Here is a 21,211-nt window from a genome sequence, read left to right on the forward strand (position 1 = left end):
GCTGCAACAATGGGCTCAAGCATAACAACGATTGTGAGGATGACACAGGACTGGGCAGTGTTTCGTTCTGTTGTACATAGGGTCGCTATTAGTCAGAACCGACTCGACAGCACCCAACAACAACAACAACACTGTAATTCCAGGGACGATGTGCTGATGTTTAGACCTCATGACACACTTCTGGTTCCAGGTCTGTAATCTATATCAAGAAGGCCAGAAGTTGTGTTGCTTGGCAAAACTGATAAAAACTGGACCTGGGTGGATGACGCTTCCAGCACCAACATACAAGGTCTTCCCAATAACCTCTCAGTTATACCGTCTACTAGAAAAATAGCCCACTGCTCGTTTGTCAGTTTGTTCTACTGTGGTGGCTTGTGTGTTGCTGTGATGCTGAAAGCAATGCCACCAGTATTTCAAGTACTAGCAGGTCACCCATGGTGGACAGGTTTCAGTGGAGCTTTCAGAATAAGACAGACTAGGAGGAAAGGCCTGAGGATCTACTTCCAGAAATTAGCCAACGAAAACCATAGGAATCACAATAGAATATTGTCTGATATAGTGCTGGAAGATGAGCTCCCTGGATTGGAAGGCCCTCGAAATGCACAGTGGCTGCAACAATGGCCTCAAGTATACCAACAATTGTGAGAAAGGCACAGGACAGGGCAACATTTCGGTTTTTTTTTTTTTTTTTTTTTTGTACATGGGGTCGTCACGAGCCGGAGCCAACTCAACAGCAACTAACAACAACAACTTTTCCCTTTTATCTTTCCTTGCAAACAGGCCAATTCTTTTCCGAACACAATTCTTCCTTGTAACCTCCTATCAAGGGCAGCTAATCACAACCAACTCGAGCTTGTAACGTGTTTTAAAGCCTCTTCACCCGAAGCAACGAGTTCGCTAGGTGCATTGTCTGCTTTCTGAGATATTGCATCGGTAGGGTTACCAAAAGTTTCACCGCTGCCTAACATGGATCTCCAGATTTCCAGCTGTGATTATAGTTCCTTTCCTCCCACTGCACGGTCCTACAGCTCATCACACACACACCTATTCTTAGGGCAGAATGCCATATCTATATACCAACTTCTGTATCAGTTTTGCTTGCAGTTACAAATAATCCCCAAAACTTAATGGCTTACAGTCACAAGCATATACTTCTCCCTCATGTTACGTGGGTTAGCTGCGAGTTAGCTGCAGCTGCTGTGTTCTTGCTCAGCTCCGAATGACTCCGTTACTTGGCTTTACTTTACGGGTGCTCTCATTCTAGCACCCCAACTTAAAGAGCACCTAAGGTGGCACGCATCCTTCCTTTTGGCAGAAAGGAAGAACAAGAAGCTAAGCCAAACCAATCACATTCCAAATTTCTGCTTGAATTTTGTCTCCATCACGGGACCTCATATTCCACTGGTGAAGTCCAGAGTCAACAGGACAGAAAGGCAGAATCCTCTAACAGGGAAGAAGGGGAGTGAATAATTGTGAACAGCTATCCAGAAGACCACATCCTTCCACGTGTTTGATGATTGCAAGGCTAAATCCTGTTATCAGCCACCCGACAGCTCACTATCTTAGGGTGTTATCACATTTCATGCTTATAGACTAAAAGAGCTAATTCACACAGGCAAAGTTTCTCTGGAATAAGTATGTGTGCATGGCTTTTATCCTTACATTTAATTGCAAAGATTTCTGCATTATCAGCATGTGGTTTTGAAAGAACATTAGAGAAACTGAAATATTAAAAAAAGAAAAAACAGCTAATCACTTTCTTGCTTTCTGTATTAGCACAACTTATTCTGCACAGGCTCCAGCTGGGGGAGGGGAAACAAGGGGAGGTGGGGTGGGGTGGGGTGGGGAGGCAGATCCCTCAAACCAAAGAGCTTTTAGGATGCATTCAGAGAATCATATACTTTTACATCCTTTTTTGTTACCTTAATTACTTTCCTATTTGCCTTCCAAATGCTGGTTTATTGAAATTCAATTCAAATTCAGATTATGGTCTCTGAATAAGAAGCAGCTAACCTGTGCTTATTGTTAGAAATAGCCCTTGGAGAAATCGGAAGCTCCTCTAGCTCTACCTAAAAAAAAATTTCCTTTGATCCAGACAGAGGACAAGTTGAACTAAAATGCCCATGGCAATAGGAAGCCAATATTCTAAAGAAGAATATGATTAATGTAAAACTCATTTATTTCGGCATTACGTCACCAGCCCTGGATCAATTTTATGTTGATATTTAATTCAGAATGTCCATTTTGCTAGGCAAGCTTGAAGGCCTGCTGTTAACTTTTTGGGGAATTCAGCTTTCTACAATACGTTTTCCTTTCATTGGAGACTTTAAGATACTTGACCTCGTGCACCCCATTTCTTATTATTGCGTGGATGATTTGTTCCCACTGAGGATGAGACAACCTTCTGAAAGAGTTTCTTTATTTTATTCTCTTCCTGGCTATTCTTTCTTAACTTCAAGGTTTTAGTCTCAGTAGAGATGAACCTTCAGGAACTCCACATTACTAAATTAGAAAAGCTGAGTTAACAGTAGAGCATGACTTAGATGATGCAGACGGTTTTTCAAAATTTCATCATGGAGGGACGTGTTTGTCCAGATAATGGGATGGAAGGAAATGTGACACCTGGTGACATTTAAACTTTAATCAACAGGACACTTATCAAATCTAATACCTTATTTGATTTGTAGGTTACAGGTAAACATTAGGTTGGTACCTTACCCACTGCCATCAAGTCAATTCCAACTCATAGCCACTCTATAGAACAGAGTAGAACTGCCCCGTAGGCTTTCCAAGGCTGTAAATCTTTACAGAAGCAGACTGCCACATCTTTCTTCAGCACAGCCGCTGGTGGGTTCGAACCACCGACATTTCAGTTAGCAGCTTAACCACTGCGCTATCAGAGATCCTACAGAAGGAAAAAATGGTAGTGTCCTATCCTATAGTGAACAATTGCAAAGCAGCAGCAGCATGACCTGGAGCTTGTTAAGAAACATGGAACCTCAGGGCTGACTCCTGACTCACTGACTCAGAATCTGCATTTTCACAAGATCCCCAGGGATTTGTAACACTGAAGTTTGAGGAGAGCATACCAGAGGACATGTCAGTTCATCAGATAAAGAGTATAACTGGACCACAACTGAACTGTGAAGATGGAGATTTTTATCCTTTTGGTACAGACTGCTTGTAATGCCCTACCAATCTCCTCTTCCACCACTGACCTCCCTTTATTCCTAATCCCACCCCCACTCCACACCACAGAACCCGCTCTGCCCTCCAGCATCCAAAGCCTTCCAGCTCTTTGTTGTTGCTATAGGAGTCAGTGCTGACTCACAGCGATTCCACGTGTGCAGAATAGAACTGCTCCAAGGATTTTTCAAGACTGTAACCTTTCGGAAGCAGATCACCAAGCCTGTCTTTCAAGGCACGTCTGGGTGGGTTCAGATCGCCAGCCATGAGTGCTATACCCCCAACTCTTGTAACGGGGTGATTGTCTGCCTCCAGGTGCCCTATGAAAAGCAGAATGCTGGTTTACAAAAAACAGGACTTAGAACAGTGGTTCCCAAACTTACCTGCACATTGGAATTACCTGGGAGCTTTGAAAGATATTGATGCCTGTGTCTCATCCCCAGAAATTGTGATTTCATTGTTTGGTGTATGAATGGGGCTTTGTGTACCTGCCTGTCTTATGTGCTTTATTTGGGTGGTGAGAGGTCAGGTAGTAACTAGAAGGGACCAGCTGGAGACTTCAAAATATCAAATAAATAAGCAAATTTCAAACGTTTAAATGTTAGTGTTACCTGCTTAGGACACTTCCTCTCCTATTGATGACCCATAAGACTCTGGGATAAGAGAAAGAAGAAATCATCCCAGTCTATAGGATCTATGGAGTCTGAAGAGACTTTATTGACCTTGTGATATTCAGGACACCACGTTGGTGAATGATGTAAGTTCCTGAGCTAATTTCCAATATGCAAATGTTCACAAAGGCTTTATAGGTCTCAATATGACAATATCTTCTCCAATCCCTTCTCTGTAGTTTAGCCCTTCCCCAAGTCACCATAACAACACACACAGGCATTCACCAAGAAAGGCGAAGGGGACACTCACTTTGGGTGTTTTACCTCATCCCCTTTCTTAGACATTTCTTGGAATGGTTCATCTTCCAGAATTTCCTGGGATGGAGAATTAAAGATTCCCAAAGTTCCAAATTTTATAGATCAGTGGGTGGAAGGCCATATCCCTATTAGAGAGCATTAACCCTCTGAAGGGCATAGCAAATTGAAGACATATCCCAAAACAAAGGTCAGGTGCAATAAAAGGAAGAAAAGGAAATCTCCTATGCAAACATGGATCACTTAACTTTGAGAAAGGGATGTCAGAGGCCTCATTCAAATCTTCAGGAAAGGAGAAATAGCCAAGAGTCATCTGCCAGAGTTCGCTCTAATTTTGTTTTCATGCTAAGCTTCTATAAGATTAATATAAAATGTCTGTAGCATCGGGCCTTGACAGTCTTAACTTGCTAATATTATTTAACTTTTGTTTAGAAGGAAGTTTGTCTAAGCTTAAAAAAAAAAAAGCTTACACGTAGTCATTTTCTATCTTCAGCAGCTGCATGATGTATCAATCAGCTGTTTCCGCTTTAACAAACAGCTCCAAAGTTCACTGGAATACCACAATGAACACTTATTAACACTCTAGTGGCTGTGAGAATTGGCTGGCATGGCTCTGCTTCAGACTTTGGGTATGAGGTTCAGGTGGGTGGTTCTGCTGCACATGCCTTTCCCTCTTGTGCTGTGAGGGACAGGTCCTTTCCATGCCAATGACAGAAACACAAGTGGGAAATGCATAAATGTGTGATTTCTATTATTGTCAATACTCTTACACCTAGTTCTCAACTATCTCATTATCTGACTTTTCACATTTACCACAATGGTAAAAAAAAAGTCTACTTCCTGACTACTTTTGTACATTGACAACATATGTTTGGCAATAATGAACGCCGAGGTATGAGGCAAGAGTAACGCTGGCTGTGACGTTTAAAGTTATGTGTCAACTTAGCTGGACCATGATTCTCAGTGGTTTGGGAGTTATGTAATGATATAATTTAGCAGTTGTATAATGACATAATTTGGCAGTTATATAATGATGTAGTTATCCTCCATTTTGTGATCTGATGTGGTCATGTTGCATTTTCCCATAACACTGGTTTTCACATAACAACCTGGTCTTTGGAACCTAACCATGTTGATAAGTGAGGAGTGGGTGTAGTAGATGATTAACACATTAATGTCCACTGCATTTGGTAAAAAGCCAACAGGGCTGAGTTGTAACCAGCTGAATTAAATTCCATGTTTCCTTTCCCCTTTGTGTTTTGAGAGCTCTTGTAGGTATTTCCAAAATGTGCCCTTTTCTGTGTTGAGTTCCCTTCACCACGGAAAAGCCGACTTCTTTGACTTAGGCCTGCCTTAGCTCTGTCCCCCCTGTGACAGCACGTTGGCTTTCATTGGGGACCACAAAGGATGCACAGGTGCAGCACTTTTTGCCAGGTGGCTCCCTCCCCCCACTCTGCTGCCCTGAGCATGGCCTTGCTTGGCCAGTCCATCTGCACTTGCTCTTGGCTGGAATAGAATTAATGACATTCGCTATTGGCCTGTTGTCTCACATAGCTCCAAGATGTGTCCCTTTGTCCCTTTGTCGGCATGCCGGCTTATACAACAGCTGCTGCTTTCAGCCATCCCTACTGAGAGAAAACAACAGTGTTTCCTGTTGATATGTCTCCTTTGCTCAGAATCAAAGGAAACATGTTAAGGCCATGGAGTCCTTTTTAATGCTGTCTCTGGGGTCCATTCGTTTTTTTTCATTCTACACCTGCTAGGATTAAATCCAGCATAAGGATTGAAGAGTGTATTCTGGGAGGGGTTGCTAAGCACAAAGGGCGCAGAAAAGGTGAATAACACGATGGGTTTCCTTCTGCTACTGCAATGATTCCACACCGAAGGGTATCCAGCCCACAGTGTACAGAATAGCTAATAGCTGGGACTTCTGTGCTTTTCTTTTACCTAAAACACAGATGCATAAAATTCCAGAAAGCAATGCCATCCCCCTTCCTTCCTCTTGCTTTTCTGTGTAATAGAGCCCCTCTTTATCTGTGTGTGCCTGAACAGTCTGTCTGTCCTGGGTTCCTCCCCACAGCTCTGAACCACAGAGGTGATACTCTGGCAGGGGTCTGAGTGTCTGGCTGCAGATCAAGTAACTGACTTAGTAATAAAGTCCTTTGCACTCCCACATGGGAATGCAGGTTTGCACTTGGAATACAAAGCTGGTGAATTTTGAGGGCACTAAGTGCTTTGCTGTATAATATTATTCAGTCCCCACAATGACACCCTGAGAGTTGGCACCATTTCCCTTCACTGTCTAAAAGAGTGAGGAAACTGAGGCCTGGACAGAGCACCTTGGGCAATGTCACAAAGCTGGGAAGGACAGAGCTAGGACTTGAAGCCAATTCGGTGAGACTTCAGAGTCTTTGATCCAGAATTCTATGTTGCTGCTGGTCAGACTTCTATAGCTACAAAGAATCAAAGACAATCTCTAGAATCTTATAAAATCGTGGTCCATGGACTGGCAGCACCAACATCAAGATCACCTGGGAGCTGATAATAGAAATGAGAATCTCAGAAAATCCAAATCTGCATATTAGCAAGATCAATATGACCTGAGAGCATATTAAAGTTGAGAATCTCTGATCTAGAAGGCCACCTTCTTTTTTTAGAAGAGTAAAAAGAGCCCTGGTGACTTTAGTGGTTAGGTGCTTGGCTGCTAACCAAAAGGTCAGTAGGTCAAACCCACCAGCTGCTTCACAGGAGAAAGATGTGGTGTTCTGCTGCCAAGATTACGACTTTGGAAGCACTATGGGGCAGTTCTACTCTGTCCTATAGCGTCAATATGAGTTGGAATCGACTCGATGGCAACAGGCTTTTTTGGTTTTTAAACTGTGTTAAGCGATGAGCCATAGCTCCAAAATGCATACAGAGGCAAGGCTAAAATCCAGGGTGCTGCAGAGATGGGGTGGAGGAAATGGTCTATGCAGAGAGAGAGGGAGGGAGGAAGGTGAGATGAGAGAGGTGGGAGTGCCTTAAACTGGGTTCATGAGAAACAGTCTCTGAGATGGAGATTGGAGTGCGGAGGGTTATTGGGGAGTGAACTAGGAAACAACATCTGCAAAGAAGGAAGGGAAGCACTATTGGACACAGCGAGAAATTGAACCACAATGTAGTAGCAAAGGACTCAGCAGACAATATGGGGCCCAGAGCTGGGATGGCCTTTCAAGGTTGTCTCAAATTGAGGCAAGGAGCTGGGCCTTTGTGCAACCCACCATTAACCAGTCATTTCATGCCAGTTGACCCCAGCTGAGGGCAATTCCCTGGAGGGACTCAGCAGCCAACAGAGGAAAGAGTGTCTCATGGGGGGGTGAGGAAGGAAGGGATGTGAATCTGAGCACTCCTCAGGGTATTCAGTACAGGCAAGTAGAGGCTGCATAAAGGTTTTGAGCTTCATGTCAAGAACAATAGGAAGTCATTAAGAATGTCATCATCAAATTTGCACTGAATAAAGATCCTTTAGGCTTCTGTCTGGCAAGGACCTAAATCCAAGAGAGAAGAATGGTGGTTCAAACTAGGGAAGAAGCTGTGGAAGTAGAAGTGGGCAAGAGATGATTTTGACTTAGAATGTACAAGACGTTGTGATTAATTAGCTGTGGGTACATGAAGAAGGATACATCCAGGTGGATCCTGGGCTTCCGGAATGGGTAATGGGGAGGATGCAGGTGGATTTCCAGAGATGGGGTCACTGAAGGAGATGGTTTGCAAAGAAAGAATAAAGCCTTCTTTGATAACAGCACTCAATTCTGCCACAAGATTTTAAACATTTTTTCCCACTCATCTTATTGTTTAGAATCATACATCCCCAGCAACTACAATTACTGTAGCATGCATGCCAGGTATTTTGATGACTGGTCTCCAAATAGGTCTTTAAGAAAGTCTGAAGCTCTTGGGTTTTTTTGTGTGTTTTTTGCCCTTTTTTACTTAATTTAAACATAGCATGTAAATACTTTTGGTAAAATATTTTCAAATTTTCATTTTATGGAGCAAAAAATAATTCAATAATCAGAAGAAATCAATTTGCCATCAACATGTTTCATCTAAAAGAACATAGCTGTAAGAGAAACCAGAACCATTTACATTAATAAAACCAGAAAAACCAAACCAACTCCTGTCAAATCAATTCTAACTCATGGCAATCCCATGTGTGTCAGAGTGGAATTGTGCTTCATAGGATTTTCAAGGCTGCTTTCAGAAGCAGGTTGCCAGGCCTTTTTCCTGAGGCACCTCTGGGTGAATTCGAACCTCCAACCTTTCAGTTAGTAGCCAAGTGTTTAACCATTTGCACCTCCCAGGGACTCCATGTGAATAAACAAACAAACCCGTTGCCCTCAAGTCAATTCCGACTCATAGTAGAACTGCCCCATAGGGTTTCCAAGGAGCAGCTGGTGGATTCAAACTGTTGATCTTTTAGTTAGCAGACATAGCTCTTAACCGCTGTGCCACCAGGGTTCCATGTGAATAAAAGGCCCTAAGAAAATAGTGGGCAAAAATGGAATTTCTATTTTTATGAATACACATACATGTGTATTCCCTTTACAACTCCCTCTCAACTTTTGTAATCACTCTGGTTGATAGAGCCAGACCCTCTTATTAATCAGTCAATGAATTCATTACATTATACATTCACAGTTTAGCACCTGCAGTATTCTTGTCAGGAGTCTGTACCATAAAGTTACTCTTTTCCCTCCTTTCCGTACTGTCCTCTTTTGAGGAAGTCACTAGGCTTAGCCCACACTCAAGTAGTGGGGAATTGTGCTCCACATTCTTGAGAGCAGAGTAGTTAAATTATTTGGAATTCTTCTACGTGGGAGATATGTCTCTTCTCCCTCTTTATTTATTTATTTGAACATTTATTTATGTCAGTATGGATTTATGGATACTTACTTTAGACTTTGGGTAATAATCCTATAATGCTTTATTTTGTTGCTCAAGTTGCTCCAACCTTTGGCCATTGGGAGCTCATTCAGTTGGCTCTTGTGTCCATTTGACATACCACTATCATTATGGATTTTTTTTAACACTTTCTTACTTTCTGGCACTACAAGATGCTCCAGGCTCATCTTGTGTATTTCCTGCTCTCACCCTAGAATTAGCCATTTCTCCAAGGAGCTGGGGCTTCCTTTTTTTTTTGGAGAATGGTATTAGACATAAAGATTTGGTTGCTAAGTGCTTTGCTGTTGTTGCTGTTGGGTGCCATCAAGTCGATTTTGACTCATAGTGACCTTATATGACAGAGTAAAAATGCCCCATAAGGTTTTCTAGGCTGTGATCTTTACAGAAGCAGATCACCAGGTCTTCCTCCCACGAAGCCACTGGGTGAGTTCGAACCACCGACCTTTCAATTAGCAGCTGAGTGCTTAACATTTGCACCACCAGGGCTCCCTGCTAAGTGCTTTAAATGTCTTTAATTTTTTTAATAGTCCACTCTTGTGCTGCATTGGAAAAAGAAGCTAGTGTGCATATATAAGATTCCCTGTGAAATTATAGGATGTGCCCTCAAAGGCAGCAGGAATCACCAGATGTCTCAGAAGAGACACAGGACCTTGAAAGCCAGGAGAGGCTGGTGTGGTTCCTACAAATGTGATGAGGGATTGGAACACCAAAGAGCTATTAGTCCAAAGCTTCTGGCCAAATTTCAAAGGAAGCTGAATCTCTTCCAGCAGTACGTGATTTGATTAAAGAAACGAATGAAACCAAGGTTTAACCAATTAAGAAATGTAGTCCTGTTCTTAGTTAGTCCTCAAAATCATACTGCCATCCTAAAACTAGAGGAGAGGTCAAGACTAGCAACTCAGATGTTGAAAAGCAGCTCTTCATCGTGTGCTGGGCAGCCCTATGTGAAAGAACACTAAAACTGAGGCACCTGGCATAACTAAGTGACTGACAGGTTTGAATCCAAAATTCCCTGTGCCCTATATCCCCTTTTCTTCTGCTTTCAGGATATGTGCACCCTCCTCCCTTTAGTGAACAAATATGTAGTCATACTAATTAAGACTATGATAAAAATGCTTTGTTCTCAGAAAGAACACTTGTAACTGATGTATGACAAAGTTGTGGTTTATGGTTAAGCAGATGATAAGACTGTTCCAGGAAGGGAATGATGAGAATGTTCCCCCAAAAAGATGTTTGTGTACACAGTTTACTTGTGCAGAAGCCTGTAATGGAAAATTAACTGACATTATGAAAGGTTTACTTGTGACTCATATGAAACTCATGTGTAACCACTAGCCTTCCGATATAAAATTCCTTCTCCCCTTTTGGACTTTGGAGCACCTCCCAGTGCTACCCCAACGTGGGAGTACTTCTCAGTGCTACCTCAACCCGGGTTGTTTTCTATTCCACAATAAAACTCTATAATTTCTCTCCTTGCAGAGCTCTTGTTATTTTTACAGTTTGACATACTTGGTGTCGGAAGTGGGATTTTGACTGTGCATTATCTTCTGCGACACCTGAGATGACAAGGATCTGGGCTCTGATGTCAACTGATTCAATTAAACTCCCCATCTCTGTGGGCTTTGGGAGTGGCTTTAAGGTAAATATTGTCTTGAAATTCAAGCTCTGTTTTCTTGCATCAAAGTTTTTTTGAGTTTTATTGTGTGTGTGTGTGTTCTTTTTATTCTTACAACTAAGAGTTTGTTTGTTATGACTGTCTCAGTATAGGGTATGCTAAATCCAAGAAAGCAGGTGAATTTCCTACTGGAATTCTGGTTCGCTACATGGCCAAGAACTATGGGTCTAGGTTTTATTTGTATTTTTGTTTGAGCTCCCTAATGACAGTTTGTTAAATCAGTGGCCACTTTGGGGTTCTCTTGCTCTCCCTAAATTTGTTTGCTTGTTTATCTGCAAGCAATTCAAAGCTGGTTAAAGAGAAACGCTAGCTATCATGAAGAATCAGCAGAAGACTTAATTCAGGAAAATTTAGACTCCCATATAACAGCTTTCTGAGTCCCCAGAACTGAGAACATCCAGTGCAAAGCAAGAAAAACAAAGTAGAAAGCCCTTCAAGACAGGCTTTTGTTGAGCAACTTTGAAAAGACCTTAGAGGCTCCTTCTAGAATATGCTGATAACTGTCCCTGCCAAGATAACTGAATAGCAGCGTAGTCGCAGCTGCAATAGTAAGAAGAAATAAGAAAACTGAAATGGGAGGGACTGCCTCCATGTTACCAGGCAACCAGGCTGGATCCAAGCTGCTTGCCCATCAGATGGTGGAAGTGTGGCTCCATAAATGAGTGAGGGCTCTGCCAACTTTGCCCAAATCTTTTGACTTTCAGAAATAATTAGGACAGAGGAAATTAAGAGAAAAAATCTTGCAGACAAGGCAGCTAAACAAGCTGCTTCTCAAATTACTCTTGCCTTTATGATGAATAAGAAAAGAAATTTGCCCTATTTGTTTATTGATAACTCTAATTTTCATGAAGTAACTTTGGAAAGACTTTTAAAACATCCTTAATAAATGAGCCTAGATCCTCCCCCACTCCGACCAGGACACTAATTTAAAGTTCATGTTCAAAACACTATAAGCTGAATATACTAGAAATAATTTAGAATTTCAGTAATCACTTTAAGAAAATGAGTTTCTAATTATCTTTTTCTTTACAAATTAAGAAAATGAGTTCCCTTTTGTGTTGTCCTTCTCAGAGAACTTTTATTTAATGCTCAGCTTTAGTTAAGGAGCCTAAATAAAATCCCTCCATCTCAGACTTTAGTAAGTAAAAAAGCTTATGTAGGGCCTGAATTCTGTTGATTTAAGTTGATCTCATTGAAGAATTATTGTATACATTTTAATAAACTGGATTGTTTGTGTTATGTGGTATTGAATAAACTTGGTTTTTAAGCTGGCCTCACAGATTGGTGAGTTTATGTGGGTTTTTAATTTTTTCTGTTTCATTTTGTTCTAAAAAAGCTTGCCTCTAATTTAAAAGCATTGTGTCTTTTTCTGTCTGGTATCAAGTTGAAGGCCATGGCAGTTGTTTTTCATGGGCCTTTCTAAATCTCAGTTTTTATTTCTCGTCCAAGAAAAACTATTTCTTGTGCCTGAGTTGTTAGTAACTACTCTGAGAAACTTTGATATAAATCAGTCTTTTTAAAAATTGTACTAAAAAAAGAATGAATTGTTTATTTTAAGTGGTATTACAAAGCCTTGAAGAAATACAAATTATTCTAAATTCTTCTCTAAAAAAAAAAAAAAAAAAAAAATTCTTCTCTAAAGGATCCTATAAAACATGCAAAAGACAAAGTTTTAGAATATAATAATTTCCAACCTCTGGATAGTATTATTAAATTAGATTATAATATTTCTTCAAAGAACTTACTCTGATCAGTTTAATGATAAATAAGCACTTATATAAATTGGATAGTCCTAATTCCCAAGAATTAATGAAAATGAATTCACTCTAATGAAAATTTTTATTTTTTATAATATGCCAACTTAAAAGCAATGGCCAAGAACTTAGGCTATGTTGAATATGTAAGATTTTTTTTATTAATAATTTGGATGGATGTGGAAAATTGCAGAAGTTTGAAAGGAGGCTAAGTAGCCAAAACTTGAAAGGGAAAAGCATGGAAAAAGAATTTGGATGGAAATGGAAAGTTGCAAAAGGTTAGAAGAAGACCAAATAGAAAGTTATGCTAAAGTTAAGGTTTTGCCACAGAGAAAGAATATATTTAAGGTTTGTGTATGTGTATTGAAGGGTTGTGCTGTGGGAGAAATATAATAAAGACAAGAGCTTTGAAAGTTTTGATAAAAGAGAGTTTGATGTGGTCGAAGGTCTTGTTTACTGTGACTAAAGGTTTGATGGGTTAATTTATGGAAATTTTTATAAACAACAAACTTTAATATCAAATAGCATATAAATAAAGAATTGGGTTTCTCACTGTTAAGATAACAAAATTTTCCTTGATTACTGGGTTGAAGAGTTAATTATATGTTTCGCAATCTGCCTTGAAGGCAAGGATCTTAACAGAATAAATTCCTGAGTATGATAAACTCCAATGATTTTGAAACCTCATAGAGAGCCACAAAAGATTTGTTTTTGTTTTCTAAAGAGCAAAATGCTAAAAAAAATTTTTTTAAAGTTTGATATTTTGTGAATTGCATGAAACATGTTGTTAAATCAGGAGAATTGCCAAATTTTCTTTGAGTTAAAATTTATGTCATAACTTCATTATTTCAATTACTGACTTAGTTGAAACTTTGTTTCCTTTGGGTCTAGCATCATCAAAGCCAATGGTTTTAACTAAAAAATTCACATAATTTACCCATAGAGTTTTCATTACTATGCAGATATTTAGAAACGTGGTGATATTAGTACATTGTTGATATGTCCTGTTTGGTATTACGTGTCAAGATTATTTTGTGTTATATCTGAAGCTCTTTAAAAATAAGGTTAATCATTATATTTAAAGATACATTCATCTAAAGTTTTTTTTAATTGACTTTATTTAATTTAGCTTTGCATTAATTGTATAATTAATTCCTATTAGGTCTTTCACTTTTAATATTGTTATTATTAGAAATTAACCATAAGCCATTTTTAAGTTTGTCATTTGCAAAAAGTTTTACTTTACTGATTCACTGAAGGAAACCTTGGTGGTGTAGTGGTTAAGTGCTGGGGCTGCTGACCAAAAGGTCAACAGTTCAAATCCACCAGGTGCTCCTTGGAAACACTATGGGGCAGTTCTTGACCAAAATATTTCAACAAAAATGAACTATATCGGGCTATGTAGAAGGAATTAAACCTTGGATCCATTTATCTCAACTTAAGAAAGCCAAAACATCTCTGGACTAGTCAGCCTTCTGGAGATCTGCAAATAACCTTTAAATGCCCTCATGGCCAGCAGACGATAACATCTGAAGTAGACAAAAAGTCCCAAAATCGCAGAGCAAGACCCCATGCGTGGACTTTGTTCAGTATTTGTGCCATTGCTAATACTTCTTTTCTGTGCCTGGGTAAATACTACAGGAGAAATAGAACAAGATATCAGAAAAACTCATTAAAACCTGCTTGACTTCATTCAATGCCTCCTATATCTGATACTCCTTTATCTGAATGTTTTTAGCTGGTTAACTAATAGCATTGGCTCTTAGCTGCGTTTTTTATTACAGGGTGGATTATCTTGATTATATGAATTTTTTCTCTATCAGTTGTAATCAAGTTACTGTTTCCCTGACAATGCATAGAAATGCATAAGGAAACCAAGTTTGTAAGGAACTCCAGTTTCATACCTTGAGTTAGCCTTTTGGAAATGCCTAGTTGTTCCTCCAAATGTGGCTCTACACATGCCCCAACCAAAATATCACAGAAGCAAAGTGTCTAAACTATGGCAAGGTGATGTGGGGTGCCTGTCTATGATATAATAAGTACAGAAGGAAAGCACCCATAGAGTAAGCCCATGCAGATGAAAGTACTCTTATAATGGCAATCAAGGAATCCTATGGAGATTCATGATCAGAAGAGGAGAATGTGAAAGAGCACTAAAACTGAGGCACCTGGCATGACTAAGTCACTGACAGGTTTGAATCCTGACTTCCCTTTGTCCTGTATCCCCTTTTTTCTTCTGCTTTCAGAATATGTGCAACCACCTCCCTTTAGTGAACAAGTATATAGTCATACTGATGTAAGACTGTGATAAATGTTTTGTTCTCAGAAAGAACACCTGTAACTGACATATGACAAAGTTATGGTTTATGGTTAAGCAGATGATAAGACTGTTCCAGGAAGGGAATGATGCGAATGTTCCCTGAAAAGATTTTTGTGTATGCAGTTTACTTGCACAGAAAATCTGTAATGAAAAATAGATTAACTGACATTATGAAAGGTTTACTTGTGACTCATGTGAAACTCATGTGTAAGCACTAGCCCTCCTGTATAAAATTCCTTCTCCCCTTTTGGGCTTTGGAGCACCTCCCAGTGCTACCCCAACCTGGGAGCACTTCTCAGTGCCACCTCAACCAGAGTTGTGTTCTATTCCACAGTAAAACTCTATAATTTCTCTCCTTACAGAGATCTTGTTATTTTTACATTTTGACACCTGCCACCACTGAAAGTGAGTCCCAGGAATTTAGAGATGCCACAGTGTGAAAACGACTTGCATGCAATCTTTGTGATATTGAAAGGAAAGTGGTATATAAGTGTATGAATACATGTTTTCTTGTTTGGGGTAAGGAGTCCCTGGGTGGTGCAATCTGTTAAGTGTTCAACTACTGACTGAAAGATTGGTGGTTTGAAACCACCCATAGTACCTAGAAGAAAGTCCTGGGTATCTTCTTCCAAAAGGTCACAGCCTGGAAAACCCTGTGGAGTGCAGTTCTACTCTGACACACATGTGGTCACCATGAGCTGGAATTAACCCAACAAAAATTGGTTTGGGTTTTTTGTTTTGTTTTGTTTAAAATTATACATTAACTATAGTTTCTCTTATTCCTTAAATATTTATAGTTAAATTGATGGTTTTATAGTCAATGGAAATTTAGAATCGAGAAAATATTTAATTCTTCCAGGCCATTCATCCTTGAACAATGGAGAGCTCCAGAAGGTTCATGGCCTTGTCCTGGCCTCACACTTGTACCAACAAAATTTACTTTTCCTGAGGTCCATTTTGTGAAGTCCTTGTGAATTCACCAGCTTCTCTGTCTCTCTCTCTTCCCTTCTCTCCCTCTCCCTTTCTTTCTCTCTCCACTCCATGAAAATCTTTTTGAATGTCAGTTTTGCTCATCAACATTATTCTAGCTTCTGACTTGGTAAAAAAATGAAATGTTCCTTTTCTCTCTATTTCCTAGGACTGTCTCAATAGTTTAGGAATATCTGAAACTTAAAAGTTTAGAAAAATGTACCTGTGACAATTTTTTCCATAGTTATTGGTCTATTTAATATTTTTACCTCTTTCTGGATCTATTTTAAAATTCTGTGTATTCCTAGGAATTCTTCCACTTTATCCAAGTTTTAAAAATTATTAGCATAGAAGTATGTAGAGTATTTTTATAATTCTTTTCTATTTCCTCTGTACATATGATGCTGTTATTTATTCCTAATTTTCTTTGCTAAGTTTCATCTTTTTTCTTAATTAAACTAGTTAGTGGTTCATCTATTTTTTTTTTCTTCTTGTTAAGGAAAATATGCTATTTTTTCCCACATTTTCATTTGTTTATGTCTATTTTTCATTTTATTAATGCATTTTTTGTTTATATTTCTCATTATTTACTTCCTGAGGTAACTGTTAAATTAATTTATTTCATTATTGCTTGCTTAATAAATGGCTTGTAATCTAGAAACAATATTGGCCATATGCTATATGTCCAGTAAGCATTATCATTATTTTTAGATGTTCTACGCTTACTGATGTTATTTGTTCTTTGGCCCAAAAGTTATTTCAGTAGAGTTTTTAAAACATTTTAATTGTTGGAGTTTTTGTTTCTAGTTTTGTGCTTTATGTTTAGTTTTATTTTCTCCCTGTTTAACTAGACCATTTCCCCATTCATTCCACCCACTAATGCAAAGGGCCTGGTGTACATGTCACCATGGGTGTTCAGCACAACAGGTAAGTTTGTGTTTGTGTGTGTGTGTGTGTAGATATTTTAAAGGAACTGCTGTTGTTAGCTGCTGTTGAATCGATTCCAACTCATGGCAACCCCATGTGTACAAAGTAGAACTGCTCCATAGGATTTTGAAGGTTATGACCTTTTGGAAATAGATCATCAGGCCCTGTCTTTTGAGGCACCTCTGAGTAGGTTTGAACCACCAACATTTCAGCTAGTAGTCAAGCATTTATGCCACCCAAGGGCTCCTATTTTAAAGATAAAAGAAACTATGTTTAATGTACCTGAAACAAGAATACATGTATTTATACAATTACATTTTCTTTTCAGTACCACAGAGATTGCGTCTAAGCTAATGCTGTTAAGACCCTAGGCTTTTCCCAAAGGCAAATGAATATAGCAAACAAAACACTTTGCAACCAAAATAGAGCTAAAGCTAACTTGGGAGGGAAGTAAGAAACAGTCATTCTCCATACCTTTAAAGATCATTCTTTTTGCCATGTTTGGTTTGGAGTAGGGCTTCCCCTACTCCAGTGCTTATTAAACATGTCTGCTGATTAGAATTACCTGGGAATCTTTTGCACCTTCCAAAGCCCAGGTCCTACCCCAGACCAATTAGACCTCTGGGCTGAGAAACAGGGATCAGATGATTTCAATGTGCAGACAAGGTGGGACCCATTGGGCCACTCATAGGTCTGGGGCACACACGGGTGAACCTTTTTTCCAGTTAACTGTCAGTGTTGTAAAGCAGTGGTTCTCTAACTTGAGTTGCATCAGAATCATCTGGAGAACTTGTTAAAACACAAATTGCTGGACCCCATCCCCAGAGTGTCTGATTCAGCAGGTCTGGGGAGAAGCCTGAGAATCGGTATCTCTCACAAGTTCCCTGGCAAGACTGATGCCGCTAGTCCATGGACCACTCTTTGAGAACCACTGTAGTAGAAAATTGGGCTTCTGTTTCAGGAAGGAAAATATATTTGAAATTTAGCTACAGCATGAATTTCTTTCAAGAAGCTGTTGTGACTGGAGCTTCCAAAAGGAAAGCATATTGAGTACATTATTCACAACCATATAAACTTACATCTTATAAACCTGCTGTGCTCTCATTTAACAGAAGTCTTTATGAAGTATTTATTAACAAGTACTTTGTAGGCAGCCAATCTAACTGGCATATTAACAATTCAAGTGTGATGTAGTTGTTTCAATCTAAGATTCATTGAGCATCTTAGCATTAATTTCTAATTAACTGGTAATGTTTTCTTATGTTTTTTTATGAGCTCAGCTATGTGTGGATTAATTCTTAATCTGCACTGATTTCTGTAGTAGAAGGATTCAATATGTCTCTTTTCTCTCTAAGGATATATGATACTAATTAGATTAAAAAAGAATCTCTCCACAGTGAGTGTGTGTGAACATGGGTGTGTCAACAGGTGTGGACACTAACACAGTGCAGTGAGGTCCAGTGATGGAAGACAAAGGTTCAGTTGCAGAGTAAAGGTCTTGAGGTCCCATGTAATGTTGTTGTTGTTCTTCTTAGTTGCTGTCAAGTGGGTTGCGACTCATGAAGACCTTATATATGACAGAAAAAAATGCTGCCCAGTCCTGCACCATCTTCATAAATTGTTGGTATGTTTGAGTCCATTGTTGTGGCTATCGGGTCAATTCATCTCACTGAGGGTTTCCCTCATTTTTGCTGACCCTCTGCTTTACCAAACATGATGTCCTTTTCTGGTGATGGTTCTTCCCCAATGACATGTCCAAAGTAAGTGAGCGAAAGTCTTTCCATCCTCCCTTCTAAGGAGCATTCTGGTTGTATTTCTTCTAAGACTGGTTTTTTCCTTCTTTTTGCAGTCCACTGTATGTTCAATATTCTTCATCAACACCACAATTTGAATGTATCAATTCTTCTGTCTTTCTTTTTCATTGTCCAGGTTTCCCATGCATATGAGACCACTGAAAATACCATGACTTGGGTCAGGTGTACCTTTGTTTCAAAGTGACAGCTTTCCTTTTTAAAACTTTAAAGAGGTCTTTTGCAGCAGATTTTCCCAATGCAGCGAACTTGTCCAATACATCATTTGATTTCTTGACTGTTCCTTCCATGGATGCTGATTGCTGATCCAAGTAGAATGAAATTGTTGACAATTTCAATTTCTTCTCCACTGATCATGATGTTGTTCATTGGTCAGACAGGTGGTGGGTCCATGTTATATAATTGCTGAAACTTGCATGAGATAGTCCGCCCCCCTCCCTAGTGGCTTTGACCTTAAGACGGGAGTCAACAAACTATGGCCTGTGAGCTAAATTCAGCCCACCAAATAAAGTTTTATTGGAACACAGTTACACTCATTTATTTATGTATTGTCTATGGCTGTTCTCAGGCTACAATGAGAGAGTTGAGTAGTTCATCCCACAAAGCCTAAAATATTTACTATCTGGTCCTTTACAGAAAAAGTTTTCCAACCCCATTAATCAATTTTCTTTGCATAAGGACAAATAAACATTCACATGTCCATGCAGCCATATGATCATCCTGTATATATTCTTCCTCATGGTTCAAAAGGCTATTGTGAAAGCTTTGTCAAATGTTTTGCTGAAGGCCTGGTCTCATAAACATGTCAAAAACAAACAGGCCTACTTCGGAATGACTTACGTAGACTGAACCTGCTCCTGGCTGGAAGTTCACTTAGAGCTAATCCTATCACTTTGAGAACCTAAGGGTTATCTTACTGAGCCAGAGCTATAGTTGACTAGCCCTGACATTCTCTGTAGGGAGTTTCTGAGGAAGACTTTTCGGATAGGTTGTCCTCGTTGCCAATTCCTTCTTTTATAATAAATCCCAATTATTCAGGAGCAATTCATGAAAGACCAGGAAAATGTGTTATAGTGGCAATGATGGAAACCACAAAAGAAAGGATGATATTATCTTTGATGGATTTAAAGATGTGAAAGAGGTAAGTGCCCCTATCATTGGAACTTGCTATTAAAATGAGTTATATGGGGGATTAGCATTACCTGTTGGATCGAATCATTAAAATAATAATAATTTGCAAGAGATAAAAATGTGGATGGGAAAGCAAAAGAAATGTGACTGGAAAATTGTGAGTTTCTGTGTCTAGGAAGAAAATACAGCAACATATGAGAATCTGTGCATGGAGTAAGGTGAGATGTGGTTGAGAAAGCAGCTGTAGTAAGAGGAGAATGAATTAAAAAGTGAGAGGCGATTAAGAAAAGTCAATAATAACTTGGAAATTAGTGCGATAAGATGGCAAAAGGAAGCCAGTCGAATGAGGGAAGTTGGAGTCATCTTGCGCCTCACTGCTCCAGAGAGTGTACCATGAATACCAGATTTAGCTCGGTAGTGAGACGTTGCAGATTTGCAGAAAACATGAGACTGGGAATGAAAATTGCTGAGCCCTGAGAAAAATTAATTTATAGATAAAGCAGTACAATACTTATTATCAGATGGGTGATGAGTAGAGAACAGAGTAGTAAAAAGGGGGCTTTTAATAAATGCTTCTGACCCATTAAGAAAATAATGTGGATTGCTACTCATTATTCTCGTGTTTACATTTCATTTGTTTTCCATGACCACTATGCATGAGTAGAATTGTGCTGTTAAGTTCAAATTCTGCTACCTTGATTCTACTGAAGGAGAAAAAAGAAAAGAAAAAACAAAAGGAATAAATGTGAGTTGGTGGAAGTATTTGCTGCTGTTTTATCCTTAACCAAAGACTTAAGTGGCAGGGGAAGAGCATATTGATATTGATTGATTTTATTCTGCATTCTAGATTTAAATTTACTTATTGAAGCCCCTGCTGTTGCCAGGCACTGTGCTAGGAAGTAGCCAACTAAAACATAGTGCCCATTCTTAAGAAGCTTATGTTCTAATTGGAGAGTCAGACAAGTAGTCATGCATTTAATATATGTGCTATAATGGGAGTTCCAGATGAGGGATATCTAGAAGAATCTAGAAAAGTTTCCCAGAAGAAATGACATGTCACCTGAAACCAGAGGGGGTAATAACGAGTTATCAAAGAAAAGGGATAGGGTACAGGTATTCCATGCAAAAGGATCATGAGAGATGATGTGGTAAATTAGTTGTAAAATGACCCTAATTCTTTTTTTTTTTAATTGTACTTTAGGTGGAGGTTTACAGAACAAACTAGCTTCTCATTAAACAGTTAGTACACATATTGTTTTATGACATTGGTTAACAACCCCACGACATGTCAACACTCTCCCTTCTCGATCTTGGGTTCCCTATTGCCAGCTTTCCTGTCCCCTCCTGCCTTCTAGTCCTTGCCCCTGGGCTGGTGTGCCCCTTTAGTCTTGTTTTGTTTTATGGGCCTGTCTAATCTTTGGCTGAAGGGTGAACCTCAGGAGTGACTTTATTACATAGTTAAAAGGGTGCCCAGAGGCTATACTCTCGGGATTTCTCCAGTGTCTGTAAGGTCAGCAAGTCTGGACTCTCTTTTTGAGTTAGAATTTTGTTCTACATTTTTCTCCAGCTCT

The sequence above is a fragment of the Elephas maximus genome, chromosome X (assembly GCF_024166365.1).
Source record: "Elephas maximus indicus isolate mEleMax1 chromosome X, mEleMax1 primary haplotype, whole genome shotgun sequence".
Classification (NCBI taxonomy): Eukaryota; Metazoa; Chordata; class Mammalia; order Proboscidea; family Elephantidae; genus Elephas; species Elephas maximus.